This window comes from Miscanthus floridulus, chromosome 7 (genome assembly GCF_019320115.1).
Source record: "Miscanthus floridulus cultivar M001 chromosome 7, ASM1932011v1, whole genome shotgun sequence".
In the NCBI taxonomy this organism is placed as follows: domain Eukaryota; kingdom Viridiplantae; phylum Streptophyta; class Magnoliopsida; order Poales; family Poaceae; genus Miscanthus; species Miscanthus floridulus.
The window spans coordinates 6,482,609-6,490,758 of record NC_089586.1 but is presented as its reverse complement, the minus strand read 5'-3'; positions in this window follow the sequence as shown (position 1 = coordinate 6,490,758).

The window sequence follows — 8,150 nt, the reverse complement described above, 5'->3', positions numbered from 1 at the left end:
GACTAAAAGTCAATTTCCCACCTTAATTTCCTCTATCAACCACACCATTAATTCCCATGCCTCTTCCCTCTCAGTTGCCAAACACACTCCTAGAGATGGATTTGGGTTGATTTCTATCACTACTAGCTACAGGTTAATTTGGCCAAATCAGAATCATACCACGATATTAGTAATGATATAAGAGTACAGAATATAGTCAAGAAAATAAGCTAAAACAGGAAGCTCTGTGCTCGGTTTGTCTGAAAGGCAAAGGCCGGTCCACAGGCTCGGCCAACTGATCAAAAACTACGAGCAAAATTCACGAGTCGGTTCATGAGGCGTTGAGTTTTTTTTTCTTATTTTTTTTTGCTAGCCCTGAATCCCTGGTGCACTTAATTTTGTGTCTTACCATTTGTTTGATTGTATATATTGACCTATGCTAAATAAACCTCTGAATGCATACATTAGGTAATAAATGCATGGCGATGCAGATACAATATAACGCATCATGCTCATGCATTTTGGTTAAAAAAAGGAGTATGTCGCGCCAGCAGACGACTAATGCTTTGCTCAAGCGTCAGTCGTCTTCCTCCTCGCGTCCGCACTCATGCTCCTGCCGCGTCCGCTGCCGACCTCCCCCGCCGCCCTGGCCAGCGACTCCCTCGCCCTCATCCTCGCCGCTGCCCATCTCCCCACCGTGGCGCACTAGGGTTTCTCCAGAGCTCCGCGGCCACGGAGCTCCGATGAAACCCTAGCGCAGGCTACGACTGCCTTCTTCATTCCCTTCCCCCTCCTCCTTCTACGGCGAGCTCCGGCCATGGAGCTCCTCCGCCCTAACCTAGCCTAGCCGCCTCCACCGCCGCCAGGTGTCGGTGTTTCGAACCACCGTCGAGTAAATTTGTGGATTGCGTGTCCGGCTCGGATGGTGTGCTTAGAGGACAAGATTTATACTGGTTCGGGCAGAACGTCCCTATGTCCAGTTCGCTGCTGCTGCTGCTTGTGTTACTAGCACTGAATGTTTACAGTAGGGGTTACAAACAGGCGAGAGAGGGAAAGGATCCCAAGTCTCTGGTGATGTGTGTTTGGGTGTGATGTGAGCGTATGAGTGGAACCCCCTTTCAGGAGACCCTGCCTCCCCTTTTATACGAGAAGGGGAAGAAGCAGTTTACACAGAGAGAGGGAGAAAGAATAGAATGGAGAACAAGGAGGAAAAAAGCCTTCTGGGGTAGCCGTGTCCTTCTTCTCCTTCATGTGGGTCCCGTCGATGCTGTAGAGGGCCACGAAGACAGCCTCCATGCCATACTCCTGTTCATCATCGTGGGCATCATCAGCCAGTCGTGGCTTTCTTTTCCATCCCGTCGGACGGCATGGTTGGCCGCCGTTCCCGTCCGTGGCCGTACGGGCAGTAGGCGGCATAGTGCTGGTATGTCCGTCACTGTCGGCGACACGTGGCCCTGGGTATGGTTCGTCATGGTCGCGGGTCATGTCAGGCCATGCTCGTCCCTTCCCTGGTGTCAGAGGATTGACCAAGGGCCTGCGCACTTGGACCTATGGGACCGTCTCTGGCCTTCTTGGGCGAGATAGGACTTCACCCGAGGAGTCGGGCTAGGCGGAGTCCGTACCCTTGGGGTCAGGCGAGACGGAGCCCGCGCCCGAGGGGTCGGGCGAGACGGAGCCTGTGCCTGAGGGGTCGGGCGAGATCGAGTCCTCGTCCCTGTGATCGGGCGAGGCAGAAAGTCATCGAGGGATCAGGCGAGGCGGAGCCCGTATCCTCGGGGTCAGGCGAGTTAGAGCCCGCACCCTCAGGGTCGGGCGAGGCAGAGTTCGTATCTTCAGGGTCGGGCAAAGCCGTGGTGACACCCTTAATCATCCGAGTGGATCAGTTGTTGATGACCGTCAATCCCTCTTGTCCGGGTATCCTAAGTATTGATACCCGACAGTAGCCCCCAAGCGATCCCGGTGGGATCGGTTGGGGGATCCTTTGATTGTCTGAGGGTGCGCGTGAGCGCACCCGATGTGTGTAGTCCTCGAGCCTGTGGAGGAGTTGGGTACTCCTTCATAGGCTCTCACGTAAAGGAGTGCCATAATCCTTGCCCGTCCTCCATGACTCAGGGGATGCCCCGACGAGGTTGCCGTGATCTATCCCCCGTCGGTATGCGACCACGCAATGGGGCTCCTTGCGATTCCAAGCACCCATGCCCCCACGCGTTGCAGGGGTCCAGTCAAGGGGTCGATTCGTCTTGTGATCGTTCTCCCTCAAGCATTTCTTCGATGAAATAGAGGGGTTGAGCCGTGCCATGCTTTCCTCAATGGACGAGTCATGGTGCTCGGTGAGCTACTGATGGGTTGGTTCAAGTGGAGCTCTGATGTCCCGTTCGTGGGGGTCTGGCATGGGCCAGCTGGTGACCAGCTCTAGGTTTCTATGGCCAATCCATATAGTTCCTAGGCCCGTTCGATCGGTCCCAAGGGCTCATTGCCTTTCTTCGAGGAAAAACCATAGATCAGACTCTAACTAGGACTTGAACGTGGGCCAGGATGCCCTCAATGTTCGTGCGCTTGGGTTTCGGCTGCTAGCGGGCCTATCCCTTTCCACCCCTCGCTCTAAAGGTGCCCTAGAGCTGTTGTGAACCCGTTGGCGGGCCAACCTTCGAACTCTTGGGCCCTAATGGGCCGTAGGAGCGCGTTTAAGCCCCGTATCCCTTCTTACCTGTGGCGGATCTCGGTGGATCCGTCGGGTGCAAAAATATCCAGCGTGTCCTCCGAGAGGACGGCCAGAAGACGCTTGCGCACTGTTGGCGGTCACTAACGACAACATTCGACCGCCAATTATAGTCCAAAACAGGAGAAACTAAAACGTTTTTAGCACATATGCATATACTATTGACCTAGTTCCACTTGTATTCGAGAAAACATGTTTTGTAGGTCACATATTCAAATACAAGTGGAAAACAACCAAAAACAAGCAAAAGGCGCAAAGGTGAAAGCGTAAAGCAGAACTACACAAAGAAAATAAGCAAAGAAGCCTACCTACACGATGAACTAGGGCAGAACACCACCATAGGAGGGGCCCAGGACCAGCCCAGAGCCCACAGGAGAAGGGCGGTGGCCAGCTGGGCCGGCCACACCCCCACCGCATCCTCTAGAGCCCATCCTCCTATGTCGGTTGCATGGAGGCATGCTTGGTCAGTTTATGGTTGTTTCCTAAAATATCTCCCCCAAACCGACCAAGAACCACTATATAAGAAGTGGAGGAGCTCATGCTTCTACACACAACCATTTGGAGTCTACCTCTCTTCCACCTCTAGTCTCTTAGCTTAGTTCTTATATTTTTAGTAGTTTTTGGAGCAGGAGCAAAGCCATCAAGGAGAGCTTGTCTCCTTGGAAGAAGTGCTACTTGGTATGAATAATTCCATAAATAGTTCTTCCAAGTTTAAGCTCTCATTTCATTTATATAGCATTGCATATGAACTAGAGTATAGTTTTCATGTTATAATCATGATATATGAACTAGTATATAGTTTGCATGTGATGATCTTAAATGTTCAACTATAGGCTTAATCATTCATGTAACGGATATGAGTAGAATTAGAGCTAGGGTTTTGGTAGCGGTTCATCGTGCCTTTGGGTGTGCCTATATCCTTGCTTGTCAATCCGTAGGGTTTGAGTCCCAGGGGGGTATGGGTAGTTTCTGTGTAATCGAGCGTGGTGCTCGGGTACATAGGAGCAGATGAATACATTTCCCTTTCCATGGTTGAGGGGTAGGCGGCAGGTGGTGATAGCCCTGTCCGTCCTTCATAACCCCCCACATTCGTTTAGGGTGTAGGAGTCTAAATTGTCACACGAGGTTGCTGGCAGACCAGTACTCGGTGGCCTCCCGACCTATCTCACACTTAGTTCTAGCTCTAACCATATTTGTTGTATGATTATCAACTATTCTTTGCAAGGCTATATTAGAACATGCTTGCTCCACTTAGGATTATTCCTTTATTCTTTATTTTCCTTTTATCCTTAGGTAGACCCAGATGTGTGTCCACTATCCTTGAATACCATTTTTACCCCTACCATAAACTATGGTTCGCTATGCAAGTGTGTCATCATGGTTATGTTTATGCTAGTATATTCATACCTTGCCCTCCTTTGGGAAAATATAAATAACGATACCCTGAAATACTTCCGGGTGAAATGCTACAACGATAGATCCATATGTTTGTGGAATTGTCTGTAATCTTAAGGACTATCGTAGTTGACGTTTCCTAATGGCGTTGCTAAGATTAACTCAATCTTAATAATGGTGTTAACGAAATACCAACTGGCTTTTCTAGCGCCATTACCAGGGATGGACCTAAACCCTCCTCACTTGGTGATTGCGTTAAGAAATGCCAACATGCACGCCCTATGATAAGACATGGTGATAGGACACGGCCGGGGCAGGGATCTAGGCGGATAGTTGGTTCCTTGCCTCTGTCGTCCCCTATAAACCAAAGGTTATCCCCCTGTGTTTTTTTTCATGCTCCTGCATCCTTACCTTCGTAGCCCTGCCACCGCCGTCAGCATTAGGGTTCCTTGCCTCCACATCCTTGCCGTCGTTGAATTCGCATTCATCCGCCCCCACCTTCAATGGATCTGTGGTGCTACTCTAACATCACCTTCCAGCGCATGGAGGGCCTCGTTCGACGTGGTCTTCTCCACGCGTGGACCACAGCTAGAGAGTGGGTGCTGCCCAGCGACAAGGAGTCGCCATCGCCATCGGACGACTACATTGTGTTGTTCGTGCACTTCCACAAGCGTGGGCTCACGACCCCCGCCCATCGATTCCTCTGGGGGCTGCTGTCCTACTACAAGATCAAGCTATAGCACCTCAACCCCAACATGATCCAACACATGGCGGCTTTTGTTGTGTTGTGTGAAGGATTCCTAGGGATCGGTCCCCACTTCGACTTGTGGAGGTATTTCTTTGCTGTCAACCTCTAGAAGAAGAGGGAGAGGGGCCAAGCGGAGCTGTACATGCCGATGGGGTGCGCTAGCATCCAACTCTAGAATAATCGGGCTGGATAGTACCCATCTATGTGGCTATCGACATCCAACAAGGGGTGGCACTCGTAGTGGTTCTATTTAAAGAACGACGCTGCCGCCCCTCTACCGGAGTTCTTTGGGCACGTGATTGAAGAGGCCCCGAATCAGTGGAGGAAGTGGGGCATCCTAGAGAAGGAAAAGAAGAAGATCCAATACCATGTCACCACCATCAGGATCCTAAAGGAGCATGGCCTAAAAGGGTATGGCATCATTGGGGCATACCACGTGAGGAGGGTGGCGCCACTGATGGCGTGCGTGCTCCTGCTACACCTGATGGCGCTTGGCGCGTCGCTCGAGGGAACGACGCTCACCGAGGAGGCGCTCCCTGACTCCTAGATTGTGCAACGCATCAAGGATGTGATGGAGTCCTCGTAGGACGATGCGGGCGCCATTCTCGACTTCATCTTCCCAGTGCCGGGGCATCCTCCGATGTGGCCGGAACCAGGCTTTGTGCAGTTCATAAGTTTCCTCCTTTCCAACCTCTTCTCCCCCAACTGATTTCCTGACTCTATTAATCTGACTTTGAGAGGGAACAGGGCCAACCGAGGGATCTCAACCTCATGGACCACCCGGTGCCGCTGTTGAGGGATCTAGACGTGAGGGCGACAAACCACGCCGAGAACAAGCGGCAAAGGAAGGCGAAGGAGGATAGGAGGAGAGAGCAGCAACAAAGGTTACGAGCGTGAGAATGAGGAGAGGACACTGACAATGATGACAATGACAACGAGGAGGAGGTGGAGGAGGGAGAAATGGTAGATGATGACATCGAGTGGGACAGCCTAGAGAACGAAGACGCGCTGATAGAAATTGATTCATCATTGTAGGCGATAGGACCCTTCCCGTTTCATGAGGGGGAGGGCATGTCTCAGGAGCCGATGGAGACAGGGTGCACTGCCGACGTGCCTGGGAGCCAACAAGGGCGAGCGACTTTGCCCCGTCTATGCCCTTAGAGCAAAGGGAGGGCTCAAAATGCCCATGTTCTGATGAGACGGAGCAGGGGTGGGGTAGTTCGTCCCCCAAAAGTATCTGTTGTTATGTGGCACCGAGGTGAGCTACCAATTCATCTATTCCGCTGTTTTAATCAGATTTCACCGTGGCTTATGTTTTTTGCCCTTTGCAGCACTGGCAGGCATCGGACTCCCTTTGCGCTCACGCCAAAGAAGAGCATCGCCCTCCGGGTGGCGCAGCAACAGCTGGCTGGCGTCGCACTTGGATCAAGTGGGAGTGGTGTCGGGGCGGCTACAACACTAGCTAGGCAGGCGCCGCGTGTAGCGGTGTTGGCACCCTCAGAGGAACAGGTGGATGCAGGCGCACGGGAGGTGCCCACGGCGGGCATGGGACAGCCGGCCACGGCCGTAATACAGACGACGGTGACAGAGCGGACGGAGGCACCGACCACACAAGTGGTGGCGTCTACGGCATGGCGGATGGTGGAGCAGATGGTGGTGGACGCGTCTATGGCGCACCCGATGGGGGTAGCACAGTCGGTCGCAACCCCATCGATGCAGATGGTGGTGCCCATGACAGATGGGTCACGGTAGGGCATGACCGCGATGCTGCAAGAAGTGACGGTGTGGCCCGTGCTATCAGCGGCACGGGCGACGGCGTCCGAGGTGGGTCAAACGGGAGGGGGGGATGTAGCCGAGGCGTCCTCAGAAGTCATGGCGGTGGGGCAGGGGTCTATGTCCGCACCGTTGGCCTCTTCCATAGCTAGAGAGGCCATTCCGGTGGAGGTGTCTGTAACACCTCTGGTGTTACGAGCTTGCTTAGTACCTAGCTTAAGGCCTAAAAGAAATTAACAAAGCAAGTTTTTGGGTTTTAAAATTTTAAAACTCACAAGAAATGATAATCAAATTGTAGGTTTCATTTTTTAGTGGGAAGAGGAGCAAATGGATATTGTGAGTTAGTTTAATTAATGTGTAAACATGCTTATGAAATCCTAAATAAGAAAAATAGGATAAGTTGTTTTAATTGTTCGGCATGAAAAACGATTATTGTAAATGAAAATGTGACATAGCTTATAACTAAAAAGTGCCATTTTTGAAGAATTATATTGTGCAAAATAATTAAATAATGTTTAGATAAGTTGTTTCTAGGGATTAGTGTGGATCATGAGCTATTGCATGAGAGCCTTTGTTGACATAAAATGTGACGCACTGTGCCTCACACACAGAAGCCGAAAAGCGTGGCTTCAATCGGGTTCCCGGGTGCTTCGTGATCCAGAAGCGTGCCAGTCAGTTTGACCTGAAAACTAACAAGGGATAGAACAATTAAATGTCAAACCGGAACGTGTCGGATAATACCAGACAGTTCCTCATATACAGCCCTGAAGCCACTTACAACGACATACAGCTATAAAGAGCTGTCTGCCAACAAGTTCATAAATCATTCAGCTAATCGTGAGATGAATGCACGTAAAGATCTAATTGCCGAATACATGTATATGGGAAGACATGTTTGAACAAGTGAAATTAATTATGAGTTGAATGCATAACCAAGCTCGGCAGTCTAGCCGAGTTGGGGTCCATGAAGGAGGAACGTGCAAATAAATACACTTAAACTAATCTAAAACCTGCATCTGCCGCACGACACCTAGTTTCGTCAAAGCTTAAACGTAATTAAAATGCATGAACCCACGACATGTGACAATCTAGATCAAAATAATTCAGCCATTACGAGCGTATTACCTATTTGTGAAGGTAATACAAAAATAATGATTATTGAAGCACGAAATAAACCGTAAGAGAAGGCCGAACAATATCGATCTAGATTGGGCAGAAGTGTGTTACAAATATATAAAATATTTAAAACATGCAACACTGGATAACTTAATGAATCTATTTAGATTTTCCATATCTAATAGAGCCGATAACTGTCTTGCTTCCACTAAGCATATTGAACAAACGCCTGCCGCACGATATTTACTCATAAGCAAAGCATAAGCAAAGACTTCTTGATTGTCAAGCAAAGATCCGCCGCACGATCATTGAAAACAAACAAGACTACTTGCATCATGTCTAAATCCACCGCATGATACTAAACATGATAACAAGGTTGTCGGAACTTACGGAGGTCGACGGATCGATGACTCCTCTCGA